The sequence below is a fragment of the Gracilinanus agilis genome, chromosome 5 (genome assembly GCF_016433145.1).
Source record: "Gracilinanus agilis isolate LMUSP501 chromosome 5, AgileGrace, whole genome shotgun sequence".
Taxonomy (NCBI): Eukaryota; Metazoa; Chordata; class Mammalia; order Didelphimorphia; family Didelphidae; genus Gracilinanus; species Gracilinanus agilis.
Window position 1 is genome coordinate 272,242,000 of NC_058134.1, and position 19,954 is coordinate 272,261,953.

Genomic DNA, 19,954 nt, shown 5'->3' on the forward strand with positions numbered 1-19,954 from the left:
ATTGGAAATTATTAAATTTCTACCATGAGTGGTTTAACTACACTCATTTTTTCTGTACGCTAGCCCACAGATAGATTTTCCATTTACTACCAAGCTATTGTCCTCCGTGACTCTATCCAGGCACTTCAATTATGGAGACTTGGAAAACAAACGTCTAAGAGAGAGCTCTCCCCAAGTGTACACAGCTGATAGAAATTGGCAAGAGCCAGACCAAGAAGTCATTTGCCATGCTGTGGCCAACACTTATCTCCCAGGGTTGTTGGGAGGATAAAATGAAATATTTGTAAAGCATGGCTGAAGAGTGTTTAATAAATGTTTGTTTAAAAAAACGATTGGGGAAAGGAGCAGCTATGTAGCTCAGTAGCCTGAGAACCACCCCAGAGACAGGAGTTTCTGGGTTCAAATCTTGTCTCAGATACTTCCTAGCTGTGTGACCCTGGGTGAGTCACCTAATCCCCATTGCCTAGCCCTTACCGCTCTTCTGACTTGGAACCAATACACAGAATTGATTCTAAGGCAGAAAGGTAAAGGGTTTTGTAGGGTTTTAAAAAATTAAAACAAAGAAACAAAGAAAACTCTAAGGGAGATGGGGAGGAAGACAGGAATAAGAAGGCTAAAGAGTACTATGTCTTCCAAAGTTTGCCATTTTGTTTTCCAAAGTATATCTAGGGCAGAGTTCCTTAATTGAGGGTCAGTGAACATTTTAAAAATTATTTTAATAACTATATTTCAGTATATTTCTTTTGCCATTTTTATATATATTTTGCATTCAAAAACATCATTCTGAGAAGGGGTTAATAAGCTTTATTATGGCATAAAGAAGGGTTAAGAACTCCTGATCTTGAGAGACCACCCTCATTAAAATGCACTTGAATACTGAAATAATTTTATGCAGACATATTAGCAAGAGCAGCTTTTATTTCAACTCCTAGAGCCTGTGGTTAAAAGTTCAGACAACACCTCTTTATGTGTCTTATTTTATTTTACTTGTACACATGATTGAAAAGAAATCTAACTCCGATATAGTACAACAATTACTCTCTAAAAATGAAATTTCTTTTTTTTTCCTTTTTTTTTTTTTTTTTGGCCATCCATCACAATGAGAGAGAGACTTGTAGATGGTCCAAAATGTTAAAAGTAACTGAAAGCTTAAATGTCCTGATCATTCTGTCACTGAATTTCTTTTGTGATATAAAGGACTATGATTTAGAATAAGAAAGCATAATGCTTGGTTTCTTACTTTGCAAAGCATCCCATTTCACAGCATGTGGGCTCAATGAAATAAACCCGTGAAAAATTAGCTAACTGGCCCCCCTGATTCATGGCATAAATAGAGCACCAGCATCCCCAGCCAAGGCAATAAAAATACAGTGACTAATTCAAGTGTTTGAAAAAAAAATATATGAATGGAGAAAAATACCAAGCAAGAAGTAGATACACACACTTTGGAATGTGCCCTGCAGGCTCTCAAACTTGGACCTCCATTGACCTCCCAAAAGAAGCCTGAGTCCTCGGTAAGAATGCCTTGCCAATGGTCCCAATCTAGGTAACCATACACAAATTCAGCAAGCCCATCTTCTTTGTCACTTTGGTTGAGTATCTCACATCACTGGATTCCAAAAAATTTAAGTCTTTATCAGAACACCAAAAGAGTAAACTGTTTAAATTATCTAAGGGAGAGTTACTTTCTCCCCTCTTCTCTCCCCCACCTCAGGATTAATTTATCCAAAAAGCTGAATTTATTTCACCTCATTACTTTCTGCAATCTGCTGAACACCCTTAAAGAAAGGTGAATTTCTAATCACTCCCGCAGGCTTAAAGATCGTTTTTTAACATTTTTTTTAATCGAAAGCATTCTGTCTTTGTTCATTTTATCAAAGAAATCCACTTTTCAAATTTAAGATGACAAAATACCTTGTTTAAAATTACTCCTTTCTAATGGTTTAGGTAATTAAAATTTGTACAATTCAATTAAACAATTCTGTCCAAAATATTTTTGTTGTTAATATATGTTCATTCATATAAAAAGACCAATTGTGTTCCCAAAGTTGAGAGAACCAAGCTACCCATCTGTATGTCATTTAGTACAAGAGAAGCAACTGCAGGTTTAAATTACATGGTATTGGATTGCAATTTCCTAACATTGGATGCTTTTCTGCTTTTTTACCTTGAGTCATTACTAAGGAGTGTTCATAAAAAGTAGCTTAAAGCACAGATGCTTGCAAATCATTTAGGCAAAGATGTTTCTTTTTTTTCTTTCTTTCTTTTTTTTTTTTTTTTTTTTTAGAAAAAGAATAATACTGTTGGTCACTATTGACTAACCATGTCAAGTATTTCTAAGAGAAAAAAAGGTAAAATTGAAAACATCTGATTGAAGTAAATAATGCAAACATAAAAAGCTTTACTAGTGAATGAAGGGTATTGAAGCAACTTTATTTCGTAGATTAGAAATTACTTTTGATCTAAACATTCTTCAAAACAGATTGTTTTCCACTATGAACCATCTCATTAACTGTGCCACAGAGCCCTCTTTTTAATGGCAAGCTCTGAAAGTGCTGCTGTATTCCTTTGTTGGCCTCAATCTTTTTGGGGAGGGGAATCAAGATTTCATTCCAGGTTTCTTTGATTGTCTTTCAAGAACCACAAAAGCAGTATTCACACAAATTTTGTAGGAATGTGCCCTATGTCATAGCCTACAAATTATTTGGTTTTGGTGCACTTAAAGGTCACCTTCCAAATTAGTGAAATTTTCCTACATCCTGGCTTTTCAACCTTAAATATAAATATTGTTTCCTAACTGTAAGTGAAGTTTGTTCTCCAAGAAGTTCTATTGCTTATTTAAAATTGTCCACTTTTCCCAAGTTTTAATCCTCTGGTAATGCTGTTTCTTAAAGTAATAGACCTTTTAAGGGACATTTAACAATGAGAGGAAGTATGTGTACATTAGAAATTATTTTTGTGTTGTTATGCCGAACAACTCAATGAGATGACTGTATATTAACCAATTCTCAAAAGCAAATCCCAATATTAATAACTTCCTTAGCAGTGATGGAGTTCCATAAGTGAGAATTCTGCCGTCACTGCTGAAAATTCATCACAATCTTCAATTTGATCCCTCTATTACTCCTATTTTTTAATAGATTTCCTTCTTACGATTTTGTCAAAAACCACCTAGTTGTCTTAGCTAACTCTGAGGGAGCTATCTCCTTTTTTAAAATCCTGTAAGCAATTCATTGCATGTGTTCCCTTCCTCTCCTATTTTTTTAAAAGTATCTTAACTCTTGACGCTTTAATTCTGCTATTACTCTGGGAAGCTTGACATTTGCATTGAATTAATGAATGAAAAAGCATCTGATTCATGACCTAACAACCATCTTAGAAGTATACCCTAAAATATTTTTCTTCTGTTTCTTAATACATTGCAATTCACAAGTGGCTATGGACATATATATATATAAATTTCTCTATAATGCATATCCTCTAAAGTGAATTTGGTATAAAGCAAATCTGACTGAGATTTTCCTAGAAGGTTTTTTTAAAAATTGCTAAAAGGATCTTCTTATAACTTTCATGATGAGCCTATGTCATGGACCTGAGTTTGGCATTATACCAAAGCCCCCGTATGTTTAATTAGAAGTCAATACATACAATTTTCACAGGCAAAAAAAGAAAGTTGTTTTTTTTTTTTATTCAAACGACAATTGGCCAGGTTACTTTAAATATATGTTAACTCAAATAGTTTAATGTAGTGAAAGACTTTTTAAAAAACTAAATCTGCCCAGAAAAATATTCTCAAAATTAATCTTTTAAAAAATAAACATCCTATTAAAACAAGGATTAGGATATTAAGAGAACAAAGACATTACAAATAGCTTGCTTATTCGATGTAAATTATACAGTAATTTTCAATATCGAATAACATTATGAAAACACTAAGATCAAAAAGGGAGGCAAAATCAATGATGGTCACAGGGCATCCCATTGAATTATCAGTTTTTCCATAGTAAATTAGCTTGTCAATCAACCGACCCCTATTTTCTCTGAATTAGCCCTTTTAGCATTTGAGTCAGTGATGAGATTCCAGTAAGATTTTCATATAATCTAGAAAGCCTTAGAAAGCTTCTCAGCTTTATATTCATGTCAATCAGAGCTATTGCCTAAGTCTGAGTACACAATGCAAGCTTATTTCTTCTATTTCAAAATGAAATATATAACTCCAATAACATTAACTAAAAATATATATATATATATGCACAATAGACTTCTTTTCATTTTGCTGTGATCTTTAAGTTTCCTAAGGGCATTGCAAATCAAATTTTTAAAGCTCTGCCTAAGAAGTAGAAGATGTGATTCCCATTGTAATACCCAATATTTAGAAGTGTATTAATTTATCATATTGACATTCTAAAATGAACTAATAGCTGTTCCAAGCTGCATCTTGTCCTACCTGAACTGTCCTAGTGGCATCTAAATAAAGAGAAGAAAATAAAAGTCAATTTTAGAATGAAAGAAAGTAAAATATATACTGTGACCTAGGATGCTTTTTTAAAAAACATTCCAGCAACTCAAGAAAAACTACCAAAAAATTCCAAGTATGGGAGTGGGGATTTGGGGGTTGGGGTGACTCAGAAAGAAGTTCAATACTTGTACAAGCATGCCCAAGTCTCCCTTTGCTCTCAGAGGTAGACATATGCAGGAAAAACATTCCTGAGATGGTCATGTGATCTCAGATGTCAAGACGCTTTTACTTCAATATTCTGGCTTCCATGAAATTTAAGGCTCCAATACTTCTTACTGAGAACTTTGAACACAACATGATTTCTTTTTTAAATGTTTAAGAAAAAGCAGCAGTTCAAATGTGCAAATGATCTATCTGTAAAAATGAGGAAATTTACATGAAGTTGGATAATTTAGAATTTCTGTCTCTGAAACTTTTACCTGCCAAAGAAATCATATCAGCTCAACTTGTCAGTGTCGAGCACACTGCCATGCACATCATAAATGGATTTAGAGCTAGAAAATATTTGAGGAAAGAGAAGTCTAGAGAAGTCTAGAAACTTGCATAAAATCACACAGATAGAAATTAGGATCTTGGTCCAAAATTTCTGAATTCGAATTCAAATTCAATGTTCTTTCCTAAACACACAATAGAGCATTATTTAAAGGAATGAACAATCATTAATAAATAGCCTCTTGGCATAAGGGTGTTCATTTCCTATTCTTAAGGAACTCAGAGATATTGCCTAATTTTGACAGCACTTCTCAGCCTTCTTTCTTCCGTTTCAATGTAAAATATATAATTACAATAATTAGGCATTTCCTCAAAATATTTTATTAATATATAAGCATGACAGACTCCTTTTTATTTTGCTATGGTCTTTAACTTTGCCAAGGGCATGGTAAATGAAATTCTTAATGCTGTGCCTAAGAAGCAGAAGATGTGATTTCCACTGTAATTCCTGATATTAAGAAATTTATTATTGATCATACTAGCACTCTAAAACGAACAATATCTGTTCCAAGCTGCATTTTGTCATACTTGAATCGGCATCTAAATAAAAAGAAGAAAGTAAAAGTCATATGCTTTGCCCAATTCAAAGTTTCAGACCTACACTGGTAGGCTACAAAGCTCAACATGGAGGGACATGGAGGTAGATAGTCAATGAAAGTTTCTTGGTAACAATTTTAGAATATCTTTAAATCTTTGGCCTTCTAATGCTTTTACCCAACTGAAACACTGCCTTATGATAGTTGCAGTAATACTGTATAGCCAATGGTAGTACCTCAAAAGCAGTACGAAAGAAATGCTAGTCATGGTTTTGCATTATTTTCCAAAAGCTTAATTTCTTTTCAGCTTAGTTTAATTTCTTTTGGGTCCTCTTTTACAGAACACAGAGGAGATATGGTCCAGAATCTCAGGAATTAAAAATAGGAAAGTCAGTTATCTATATATAAGGTAGTGGGTTTTTTTTTTCCTTCCCCATACTAGAGAAAATTACATCTTGATTTCTAAAGATGATCACATTTCCAGCTCTCTTCTTGCTTTTAATGATTTTATAAAAAACAGTTCTATAGATTAAGTCGAATTGGCATATTTGATTAAGACTTGCAAAAAAGTTCCAATTCACATCAAGGGAATGGACCGTTTTTAAGTACCTTCAATTAAAAAAGAGCAAATGTTAAGAGTTGTGTCACAAGAATGATCTTCTGACTTTTATACTTAAAGGTTTGCACTGATAAATTGAAAAGTAGTTCTCTAGAAAGCAGAAAAATTCCTATATTCCTTTTCATTCTTTCACAAAATCAGGAAGTCTTACCTGATTAAAGTCACTTCTACCTGCATAATAATTTTATTCTGGACTGCCATTATCCTTATTTACTTTAGTGTGTTGCTTTTGTTGCTTTGTAACCATTTTTTAATCTGCTTCATTTGTATGATTTGGTTTTGTTTTTTTCTTCTAAAGAGTCAACAAATATTTGGTAAGTCCTTATCGTACACTTGATGCTCAGGGGATATTAAAAATAAAAATAAAAAAAGACAAAAAGCATCCCTCTCTCAAAGAACTTACAGTCTAATGGGAAAATAAATGTAAACCCATTGAGGATAAGGACTATTTCATTTTAATTCTTGAATAGTACTTTAAACAATTCTCTAAACAACAGTAGAAGGGAAAGTGTGGGGGGTATAGTATAATCTCCTATGTCTACCTTGATTAATTAAACCCAGCAAAAACTGGGAGACTCCCGTGACTTAATGGGACACCTTCTCCTTTTGGAGGAGAGGGACTGGCAAAGTCCCTCAAAATAATAAATATTCATCCCTAAAATGGACACTCACCTCTCTGTGACATTTGCCATTCCACGATAACCAAACATTCTGGCAAGAGGAAGTGGGTGGAGGAGAGGTTGCCTTGAACAAGGCTGAAAGATCATTAGAATAATAAAGAGATCTAGATTTGTAGGTGGGGAAAGTGAGACTGAAAAATAATGTAAATATTTGCTCACTTTTATTGATCCAAGTATATAATCATTTCCCACAACAAATCTGAGTACATTTAAGGTCCATTCATTTAGTTCATGAATATTTTGGACTGCCTACTAGATACAAATACCATATAGTTTTAACATTTCAGGGCAAGAACATGAATGGTAAAATTTCATTTGTGAGACTCTATGGAAGAAACTTTGGCCTGGGAATCAGAGTCCCAGCCCTCACACTAACTTGTTTCACCCATCTTGTGCTCAGAGTGATTATCTATAAAGTAAAGAAGTTATATCTATGTACCATTTTTTTCATGGTTTTCTTAAGAGACTGGCAAAGTTTACTTATTATTTTTGTGTGTATGAAACACATTGACCAGTCTTCATTCCCCTAATTAGGGACTTAAAAGTGAAAGAAAGTTAAATCTTAAATTTGTGTGTTACTTGGGGGCAAGAAACTATATCTTATCCCTTGATGATTACAAGAAGGGTAACTACTTTTATAATACACATCTCCAGCTCAGTGCCACAGTGGCTAGGGGCTATACCCGAATTCTAAAAGACTTGATTTCAAATCTGGCTTCAGATACTTAATAGCTATGCATTCCTAGACAAGTTACTTAACCACTCTCTGCCTCAGTTTCCTCAACTGTAAAATGGGGAAAAATCCACTTATATATCATAGGATAAAATGAGAAAATTATTTGTAAGGGGTTCTGCAAGTCTTAAAGTGCTATATGAATACTATCTATTTTTATTCCCATTGTTGATAATGGGAAGACTACTGTATTCTTTGAAATGTGATTGCATATGATTGTAATGATTTTGGTGTTAATATGGGCTCTAACACCTCCAAAATCTGGGATTTAAGACAGTGTCCAAAAAGGTTTGGCTTCAAATAGTGCTTTCTCACTGGTAAAGCAAGAGAATGAAGAGTAGTTGTTTTTTGTTTTTTGTTTTGTTTTGTTTTGTTTGGGGGGAGGGCGCTATTTTTGTAAGAGACCACAATGAACAAGAGCTAACAATAAAAGAGAAAGTCATTTTATCTGTCTGATTGCTTGTGAAACTTTTCTGACCAAACTAGAGTTGCCTGTTTTTAATTTTTTTTTTTAAGTATGGGTCTTCAGTAGAACATCATAGAATGTACAGAAGGGAAAAAAATTAAAAACAGACAACCTCATTTCCATTCTACATTTCACATACAATCAAAAAGACTTGCAAACAATAGCTCTCTCTCCCATACCTCCCGGCCCTGGGGAGTCATGGACTGCAAAGGGGAGTTGACATGTAACCACCCACAAGAAGGAAGTAAAGGAGCCATCCCACAGTCTAGCATGCAGAGTTTCATTTAAATTTTTAAACAAATAGAGAGTATTGGAGATGAAAAAGTGATTTGTATTATCTACAAACTCAAATTCACATACTTCCAAAATTATATCATCATGGAAAAGCAGGCTCTAAATCTAAATTGACAAAATACTAAAAGCAGAGAACAAGTAGACAGACAATACAAACTAAAATTGGATCAATGCAACCATGACATTTGGGATACATAGACTTTATTTTTTTTAACCCTTACCTTCTGTCTTAGAATTCATACCAAGTATCTATTCTAAGGCAGAAAAATGGTAAGGACTTGGCAATTGGGTTTAAGTGACTTGCCCAGGGTCACAGAGCTAGGAAGTATTTGAGGTCAAATTTGAACCCAAGACAACTTGACTGTAGACTAGGCTCTCTATTCACTCAGTCATCTAGCTGCCCCCAACTTTTTTAGAGGTACATAGATTTAAAAAACCTACCCTACTTTTTTCTCATTTACCTAGATAATAGTTGAGGATAGATAAAGATAAAGCATGACTCTGAATTACTTAGTTATTTAGCAATTTTTTAGAAAAAATCTTTCATTGTACCCAGTGCTGTGTTGATCTGGCCTAATTATTATCCTTTGGGCATTCAATAGAAAATCTAAACCAAAAAAGCTACAGCTAAAATAATTCTTTTTGATTGCTGCTATAAAACCCCTCCATTTCACATTCCTTTTACCAGCTCTTTTGATTTCCAAAATCATCTTATAACTATTCCATGGAATGAAAAAATTCTAGAACAAAAGGGTTTTTAAAGACCAACTTTTCCAAAACTTCATTTTTATGTGAAAACTGAAACTCAAGAAATAGTAAGTGACTTATCCAAGGTCAGGCAGTAAGCTGGAGGTTTTCACCGTACTGATGCCAAGTCCCCTTTCTCTCCAGTCTGTTTCTTTTCTACCATTCACATCGGTCACTATCCCAACTCTCAAATAGTTTTATTTTTTCCATTGGTTGTTCAAGGGACTTTTTTTCCCCTAAGAAGTCTATTTAAATGAGGTACCCTCATCAGTTCTGAAGGATTGACAGGTTCTCACCCTCTTTTTTTGCCATAAACCAGACACAAGTACTTCTATGTACATGATTTTTCTTAGGAGAATGTATATTCTTTCAGAGCAACAATATTAGATTGTATTGTACTTTGGAAACAAATGAAGATATTATTTATTCATAATAGATAGGACATGAGCTGATCTCTTTTTGGTAGTAGTGAAGAATTTTCATTGATCCAGTCATACTCTCTTGCCCAGTCCACCTGATGGAGAAGGGCATGTTTTTCTAGACAGCTAGTTAATATTGGAGGCCAGGTAGCATACTAAGACTAATACAAGGATTGAGTTGACATTGATGCTCTAACAAGTCAAAGGAAACTACCATTGACCATATCTTCCTACTATGTTTTGGTTGATTAATCCACATAAAATATGACACTAATAGAATATCTTTTTAATATTAAGCATTTGGTATTAATTGTATTCAATCAGTGGTCATCTTGTTCATTCTACTACACATCTCTCATAGAAGCCCCCTCCTCTCCACTTGTATAACCACCTCCCTAGTCTGTCTTACCACAATAATTTCTTCACTGGTCTCTGGTCTTCAGGTATTTGCCTACTCTAATCCATCTTCCACACAGCAAATAATGTACTATTTGCAGATAGGTTGCAGATAATACAAATCACTTTTTCATCTCTGATACACTCTATTTAAAAATTTAAATGAAACTCTGCATGCCAGACTGCAGAATGGCTCCTTTACCTCCTTCTCATGGGTGGCTACATGTCAGCAAAACGATATTGCTAGAGGGGGCAGCTGGTAGCTCAGTGGATTGAGAGTCAGGCCTAGAGACGGGAGGTCGTAGGTTCAAATCTGGCCTCAGACACTTCCCAGCTGTGTGACCCTGGGCAAGTCACTTGACCCCCATTGCCCACCCTTACCACTCTTCCACCTAGGAGCCAATAGACAGAAGTTAAGGGTTTAAAAAAAAACCAATATTGCTGGAGTCTAAGTCGATTCTGACACTTCTCTACTTATTCCAGAACCTCTGGTTGTTCAAATACAAACTCCTTTTGTGGAGGGCACTTAATGTCCTTCACAACCTGGCTCCAACCTACCTCGCTGGGCTTATTTCACTTTAGTCCTTCATGTACTACAGCATCCCTAACATTCCATCTTCTGCCTCTAGGAATAGACCCAGACTATCCCACATGCCTGGAATACATAGCTCCTTACATCCACCTCTTAGAACTCCTAGCTCAAACATCAACTCCTACATGAAATCTTTGCTGATCCCTTGAGCTAAGTAAGCCTTCCTGCCCTAATTACAGTCATCCTGCGCTATATCTCAGTTTATTTTTCGAGGCTTCACTGTATCACGGGTTTAAAAAAAAAATCTAATTCTGTATAACAGAGTTTTTCACTATATTGTGGGATTTTGCAGATGAATACTGTGCTTTTGCGCAAGTTTGCCAATGTGAGATTGTATAGGGCTGAGAGCAAAGCGGGCATTTCTATATTGGCTGATGGAATGAAAGGGACCAACCACAGTGCTGTGTTCTGTATCCTGGGTGCTGATTAGCTCAATGTTTATAAGAGTGTGGGAAAGGTTAACAAGAGTGTGGAAAAGGTTTATAGGAGAGTGGGAAGGGTTTATAAAGACATAAAATGTATGTAAATAACAAAATAAATATAATGCCACTACTTCCCAGACCCCTATCATAGGCATCTCCCGAACGTAATTCCCACAATAGGTGAGAGATCACTGTAACTTGAGTTTAGTTTGTATCTTACATATACACACCTATCTATATCTACAGATATATATATTTCTATGCTTATATGTACACATGGAGTTTCCTCTAACAGCATGTAAGCTCCTCAAAGGCTGGGATGATTTCATTTTTGTCTTTGCATGCAACATCTTGCACAGTGCCTGATACATAGTAAAGACTGACTAGTTGTTTGATTGAACTTCACTTTGCAATCTTGTAACTATCATGTGCCATCCTCAACTCCTTTTTCATAAACCCAACACCCTCTATCACTCTCAATAATTAATATGTAGCCAAGAATTATCTCTTCTACTTTCACAACATCTCTTGCCTACACCCCTTTCTCTGTCCTCTGGCACAGACTTCACCTTGATGCAGGTCCTTATCACTTTTCACCTGGACTATTGCTATCACCTCTTGGGTTGAGTCTTAAATCTCTCCCTATTCCGATCCACCCTCCATTCGACTACCAAAATGATTTTCCTAAATTACAGCTTTAACCTTGTCACCACAATACCCACCCCTATTTAATCAATAGTAGTAATCCCCTTTTGCCTTCAGGATAAAATATAAACTCCTGTTTGGCTTTCCAAACTTTTCACAACCTGCCCCTTCTTGGTTTTTTGTATCCAGTAATATTTTGCCCCTCCTCCCATAGGCTAAGATCCACCAATATTGGCCATTTTTCTCAGATACTATGGTATATCTGCTTATTCCATGACCTTTCCTTGGCCGCTTCCCATGCAGGCAGTGCTCACAGTGCCACTCCTGTAACAGCGCCTGAAAAAAAATGGACTTTAAGGCTCCTGCAGAAAGAGCCATATCTGGCCCTCAAAAGAGCTAGTTATGGCTCGAGAGCCATACGTTGCCAACCCCTGCTCTAGAGGCTCATTTTCTTTTTTCAAAACCCTTACCTTCTTAACATCTTACCTACTATGTATTGGTTCCTAGGCAGAAGAGCAATGAGGGCTAGGCAATGAGAGTTAAGTGACTTGCCCAGAGTCACATAGCCAGGAAGTGTCTGAGGACATCCCACCTGGTTCTCAAACTACTCAGCAACCTAGCTGCCCCTGTAGAGTCCTTTTCAATTATGAGTTGGGCCTGGTAGCCCCTAAAGAATCTTTTGGTTCTAAAAGTCTGTATTTCTGTGACTTGATGTGTTTTAAGGAATCCCTTCTAGATCTAACAATACAATTGATGGATCTATCATGGAGCCTTTGTTCAGATAAATAGGAATTACAATATAATTCTGATAAGACAAATCCACTCCATTTTATTAGACTTGACTTTCTATGTGGATCAAAAGCTTCAGATAACTGTCAGATATCCACTGTACTATTTAGGTGAAGTTTGAATTTTCTGTGACTATAAGAAACAGTATCTTTCTTGTACCTCACCCTTATCCTTTATCCACCAGACTACTACCAGGAGTAAGTGGGGGAGAGGGGAGGGAATTCTTGCATTGAATTATGTGGTTCTCCTAAGCTAGGGTGGAGGGAAACCTTTGTGAGTTGAGCCTAATGCCTCTTTCCCAGCATTCTTCTTCCTAGTCCCTAGATGGCAAATCTGGAGTTGGAGTGCCAACGGGTAGGATTTCCCTCTTTGATGAGTGATGGTCAGTTGTATTTTTTCTTAAATTGTAATATCGTTTGTTGTTGGTTTTGTAACTAGATAGTTGATTTCATTAAAATAGATTACCCCACCCTCAAAAAACAACCTAAACTTTTTTTCTTTTTCTTTTTTTTTAATCTTTGCCTTTTGTCTTCAAATCAAAGCTCAGCAATTGGGATTAAATGACTTTCCCAGAGTCACATAGCTGGGAAGTATCTGAGGCCACATTTGAACCCAGAACCTCCTGTCCCACCAGGTCTGGCTCTCTATCCTCTGAGTTGCCCTATTCTCTGGTATAAACTTTATGAGGACTATAAGAATGCCTGAAATACCTTTTAAGAAGATATCAACATTGTCACTTTTATTTATTTTAAAGGCCACCACTATAACGATCAGCAAATTAACCGAAATTATGAGAATGTGGTTTTGTCCTTTTGCATCCCAAATAAACCAGTTCTCAGTATTTGGGAGAAAGTCTAAAAAGAGGGTAAATGAGTAGGTCTATGTATGAATTTAAATCTTCATGACTTAAGTTTCTTGTGAAAGCAATTGTTTTTAACCTGATACCTTGATTGTCATTCTGTAATTTCAGAGCCAATCTTGGTCATAAGGAATATTCATATAATGAAAACTATGAATGCAATTTATGAAGCATGCTGATATTCCAAAAACGTCCACTTAAACAAAAGATATGGAAGATGTTTATCTTAAAAAGATCTATTTCCAATCTAAAAGTACAAACGTTAGGAGATCAGTGACCATGTAGTAGAAAAACATTGCATTTGAAAAAGAAGACATGCTCTTGAATCCAGGTTCTGGATGATCCTAGGAAACTAGCAGGCTCTTTGTGCCTCAGTTATCTCATCTGTCAAAGGAGGCTAATAATAATAGTGAAAAGATATACCTCATAGGATTTTGAGAATATTAAATGAGAAAATATTTGAAAAGTATACTGTAAATGCTATATAGCTGCAGTCTAACCTTAGGAATATAATAAAAATTTGGTCTTTAACTATTAAAAATATATTAGCAGGAGGCATCTGGGTGGCTCAGTGGGTTGAGAGTCAAACCTGGAAATGGGAGGTCCCAGGTTCAAATCTGGCCTCAGACACTTTTTAGCTATGTGACCCTGGGCAAGTCACTTAACCCCCATTGCCTACCCTTACCACTCTTTTGCTTTGAAACCAATACACAGTATTGATTCTAAGATGGAAGGTCAGTATTTTTTTTTAAGTATATTATTGAGAGGCTATCATGAAATATGTAAGTCTTGAGTACTTCTGCATGTAGGAATATAAAAACTGGAAAAGACCTGATTTATAATGGAAAATCCAATAGGTCTGTACCGAGTGCCCTCTTTTTTCCTTTTCATTAACGTATCTCGCCAACATCTATTAGGTTACATACACTATTAGCAAGATGTTTCTGGCATTTTCTTCTGGAAAATGTAATGTATACTCTTGTCCAGGCAGAGACAAATTTGCCACTAATTAATATACACTTCGGCTACATGGCACAATAGAAATAAAATCTTTCTATCAGGATTATCTAACATTGTCCAATTATCGGGGATTTTTCAAATTCATATCTCCAGTGCGTTCCTTTTCCTCTTCTCTCCCATTTGAATGCTGAATTTTCTTTCCCAGAACCTTAATTTGTTTTCCATTCATGCATATTTCATTTGTGCTATTACAGATGTTACTATATAATTTAGAACTATTAATGTGTATTATGCATTATAAAGAATTTATGCTATTCACTATAAAATGCATACCATATGCCCAACACCCTGCTCATACAGATGTACTGTCGAGGACCAATTTAGCCTTTCAAGAAGTACCGCCCACAAATAATATTTTAAAGGCAGCCTAGTAATTACACACCGTTCAGCAATTGCTTGACATTAACTTCAGTTTTATTATAGTATCGATCTATTGGAATCCTTTATTCAAGGAGAACGTGGGATTGCCTTCTAGAAGACCTCGGCATCATGGCTCTCATTAACCAACGTCTTACAAGGACTCGGGTTTTCCAAAAACATTTCTTTATCCTGCAAAATCTGTGTGATGCCAGCAGCCCTGTCCACATTCAGTGTTCGATTCATACCTTTTCAAGAGCCCATCGTAACTAAAAACACAACAAAACAAAATGTGAAGCTCCCCCTAAATTGAGGAGAGTCCCCAGCAGAAAGGAAATTTCCACAGGAAACTGCATCACGTGGGGCTAAAGCACCTATTTGGGTTTGGGTTTTGCCCAGATCTTTGCTTTTAGAGGCACTGGGAGTACCCAGAGATGTCCCATCATCTTAGAAGGTTGCTTGGGATCGCTAAGTGTTATCAACGACTTTCCTTGAGTCAGGCACAACTAGAGTGCGTGAGGGGGGTATTTGAACTCATTTCTTCCAGGCTCTAAGGTAGTCTCTTGATCTGCTAAACCATCCCACCCTTCTCGTTTTCATGTATAATTTAATTTATGGGAATCTGATTTCAGATCACAGAAAAGAGTAATTTTTGTAGTATATTCAATAGTAAAAAGAATCTGAAATCAGAGTAGGAAATGGAAACCAGTTTTAGACGCTACCAATATTGTTGAACTATCCCGAAAGCAGAAAATCAAGTCGTTGCTGAGTTGGAATGGCTCTGAACGGCATATTCTTACTATACACTTCTCCCAACAATGTACCTACTATATTCTGGAAGGGGGGGGGGGGGGGGGAACATTACAGAGCTAATAAACAAAAGACTAGCGCCATCTACTGGAAAATTTGGGTACTGCTCAACAAGTTAAATCAAGGGGTTGATTAGTTAAAAGAGATGAAATGTTTATGTCTACTCAGAAAATAATATTTTCCAAGGGGGAAAAAATCCACTGAAAGGTTTCTTCAGTACAATAAAATTTAAAAGGTTTAACTAAGCTGTAGAGAGTGTGAAATACGGGGAAACAGCACTGTGCAGAGGATGAATATTAGATTTGAAGTCAAAGAAGTTAGGTGTGAATTCTGGCTCTGTTTCCCCAGGTGTAAAATGGTGGGGGCAAAATAGATGATCTCTAGGGTGCCTTCTGGCTCAAACTTTTATGATCCTAAAATGAAATGATGACATCCCAGGAAAGGATGGAAGAGATCTTTCTCCTCTTGGTTTTTGTCATACATTTGGTGAATACACTATAAAACAATCAATTTTCCCCTGATTCCAGTTCTCCTATTAAGTAGTTGAATGAAAAATCATATTAAATTGAAGAACTATGTGGTTGTCTTTATACTGTGATAAATTGTATTTTCAAAGTGTTTTTCAACTAACTGTGAACCTTTGAAGTAGATCCCATTATCCTGGGGGAAACTGAGGTATAAAGATTTTTTTATGGGCAAAAAGCACATTACATGCAAAGCTAGAAATAAAATTCATCGGTTCCATAGCTCTTATGCTGAGTGCAGAATGTCGTATTCTAAACTTTATAAAAGGAATTTGATAGGAGAAGAAGATATAGTGTAACCAGGTATTGATGGTCCTTACTAAAGTACAATTGAAAACTAGTAATAGCATATTCTGTGATAACTTGTACTTAAAAAATCTTCTACCGATGTGAAACTAAAATATTCTGACATGATACCAAGTAAGACACTACTGTATAGAAAATTTTTTTAATTTTTTTCCAATAAAAGATTCCTAAATCACTTTATAGAATTAACTCAAGTGATATTGAATTTACCTACCACCATCTTTAAATATGAAGTCCAGTAAGTAGTAATAATTTAATAATAATAGTGATGCTACAGATTATCAATAAAAAGTGATCTTAAAAATCTGTGGCTCAAGACATCTAAATTTTATGTCATTTCATTACCATACACAGAGCAGGTAGATGGCACAGTGGGTAGAGTGCCATGCCTGGAGTCAGGCAGACTGACTTCCTGAGTTCAAATCTGGGCTTCAGACACTTCTTATCGAGATGACCTTGGACAAGTCACTTAACCCTATTTGCCTCAGCTTTCTTATCTGCAAAATGAGCTGTAGAAGGAAACAGCAAACCATTCAAGTAACGTTGCCAAAAAAAACTCCAAATGGGGTCACAAAGAGTTGGACACAATAAAAACAACTCAAAAATAACAACAAAAATTACCCTCCTCCTCCTCCTCCTCCTACTACTACTACTTACTACTACTATTACTACTACTACTACTACTACTTACTACCACTATTACTACTACTTACTACCACTATTACTACTACTACTACTTACTACTTACCACTACTACTACTATATTACTACTAACACTACCACTACTACTTCCTACTACTACTACTATTAACAACAACAACAACTACTACTACTACTACTACTACTACTATTAACAACAACAACAACAACTACTACTACTACTACTACTACTACTACTACTACTACTACTACTACAGTAACTGACTTAAGAGTTGACCAAAAGAGAAACTAGAGTGCTGCGAATACATTTTTCCCAGGGGGTTCTGATACAATGCCAGTGTTCTTAATTCCTTTGATTCCCCATGTCCCTTAGTTTCCTACAGCTATACTAATTTCTAGGTTTAAATTGCCAATGAAGAGACAGCCAATCACATAAAGTTCCATTTATACCATGTTTATTTAATAATGTTTTTTTTTGGGGGGGGAAGCTGGTTTTCTGTTAGAACTAGATCATCAGGGCATTTAGGTGGCTGAGTGGATAGAAAGCTAGACCTGGAGACAGGACCTCTCATCTCAGACACTTTATAGCTGTGTGACTCTGAGCAAGTCACTTAACCCCAGATGCCTCTCCCTTACTGCTCTTGTGCCTCAGAACCAAAACTTGGTATCACTTCTAAGACAAAAGGCAAAGGTTTAAACAAAATCAATATGATGGAAGACATCTTAATACCATCACTGAAAATTCCTGAACTGCTCTATTTCAGCATTCTAGTCTATATGGAGTTCATGATTAAGTCTTCCAAATAAGCCTCTTCTGTGGAACAAATGTGATGTTTACAGTGGCCCAGGACAAAGGTGGACAAAAATCCAGGTCTATGACAAGGTCTTGTTGCTGTTCACAGAAATGAAAAGAAATTGGTAAGAGCTCTTGCCTATAAGATCAGCTGACCAGTGAAAACCACAGGCTCACACTTACAGACCTGCTTAGCCTGAGGGCAGTGATGCTGATGTTCATTTACGATTCTGACAATATAGAGTCTATATATTTTACAGTAATTTGGGGCCATCTTGAAAATGTAGGATGCTTACATTTATTATAACTAGAACTGAGAAACTTTAATAGTCATTCAAATCCTAAAAGGAGTAGAGAACATGAAGAGTTTGGTGTAGTAGTTTATAGAGTCCAGAACTTATTGGTTATATCACTCCTAATTCGGTCTCAGTTTCCCCATCTGTAAAACTGGAATAATAATAATAACATCCGACTCAGAGCTGTGAGGATCAAGGGAAACTAAATGTAAAATGCTCTTTAAGCCTTAGGGAATTATAAAAATAACAATGTTGATGTTTCAATCTGACATTTTTCCCAACAGTATATCCCCATCATCACATGCAAGAGGTTAGGAACAATATACTTCGATGTACCATAGTAGATACAAAATCAGTCAAATGTGCCTCCATGAGTGTGAGGGCAAAAAAAAATCCAGTATGATTGGAATGGTGGTAAATCAACAATTGGCCAGGATAATCTAAGGATATGATACTGGAAAGGATCTCATCAATGAACATGTTCTTCCCAGTGATAAGGAGAGCAAGTCTGGTATCCATACAAATATTTATGAGGTATTTTCTCACAAGGCTTACTCCAATTTGACCTCTGAGACCACTTCATAGTCTTCAAGGTTATAATGATCATCCAATTAATATTGCTAGATTCTGTTATGCATGTGCTTTCCCCAATAGAATTGAAGCTCCTTCTGGACAAGAATCACTTTGTTACATCTTTCTCCCCCTAGCGTCTAACCAAGAACCTGAAAATAGCAGGTGCTTAATCGATATTTCCTGATTGGAAAAGAAAGGAATAGAATTAGAGATCGACTATGCCTTGTCTCGTATGACTTCCTCCACATTGACACTACTTAAGACTCCCTAACTCCCCACAAGAGGTCTCTGTATTCTATTCTGGGCTTTGGAGGAAGGACACTGGCCACAGGCATCTATATGGAAGAGAGCTATCAGGATTGTCAGACACCTAACATTTATGGTGTCTCAGGCACTGTGCTAAGATCTAGACCTTGAGAGGACTTAGATCATCCCGTGCAAGCATTAGGCACCAAGGGGTATTAAAAGAGAAGATTCAAGACAAACAGGAGAGCTTCCTTCAAACACATAAAGACAGATGTTAGATGGCAGAGGGTTTATAACATCTGCCCCTTCTAAAGTCAGTGAGGGCATAACTAGGACTTAGGAGGGGAATCTAAAGAGAGAGATTTCAAACAGATTTTTTAATTTTTTTTTATTTTAAAACTTCCTAGAAATCTCAAGAGATGAGAGGGTCCATTGGAGACCTTCAAATGGGGGCCAGATGGCCACTTGTGGGAAATGGAGTAGAGGGGATAATTGTTCAAGTAGATTAGTATCTGATGAGATACTTAGGTAGCTCAATGCATAGGTCTGGACCTGGGGTCAGGAAATTGTCATTGTTCAGTCCTGTCTGACTCTTCCTGACCCCATTTGAGGTTTTCTTGGAAAAGATAGTAGAGTGGTTTGCCATTTTCTTCTCCAGCTCATTTTACAGATGAGGAAACTGAGACAAACTAGGTTAAGTGACTTGCCCAGAAACACACATCTAGTAATCATCTGAAGCTGGATTTGAACTAAAGAAGGTGTCTTCCTGTTTCCAAGTCCAGCACTCTACCCACTATGCCTGCTCACTGCTGCTCTCTGAATCTGATCTATCTGAATGTGATCAGGCAACCTATCTGCCTGATTTGAACTGAGTTCAAATTTAGCCTCAAACACTTACTAGATGCATGATTTTTGACAAGGTCTTTTCACATCTGTTTGCCTCAGTTTCCTTATTGAAAAATGAGGTCAATAACAGCACCTACCTCCCAGGATTATAATGACCTGATCATTGTAAAGTGCTTGCAAACCTTAAAGCATGCTGGCTATTATAATTATGCCCTTCCAATCCTACAATTATATGAAAGGATATTGTAGACTACTACTACTACTACTACTACTACTACTACTACTACTACTACTACTACTACTACTACTACTACT

General features: G+C 36.2%; 1 protein-coding gene across 1 annotated transcript in view; it reads right to left on the reverse strand.

Moving 5' to 3' along the window:
* The window catches only part of MSRB3 (methionine sulfoxide reductase B3), a 186,499-nt gene that overhangs the window by 138,050 nt on the left and 28,495 nt on the right, over nt 1-19,954 (reverse strand). The gene's annotated exons all lie outside the window — the stretch shown is intronic.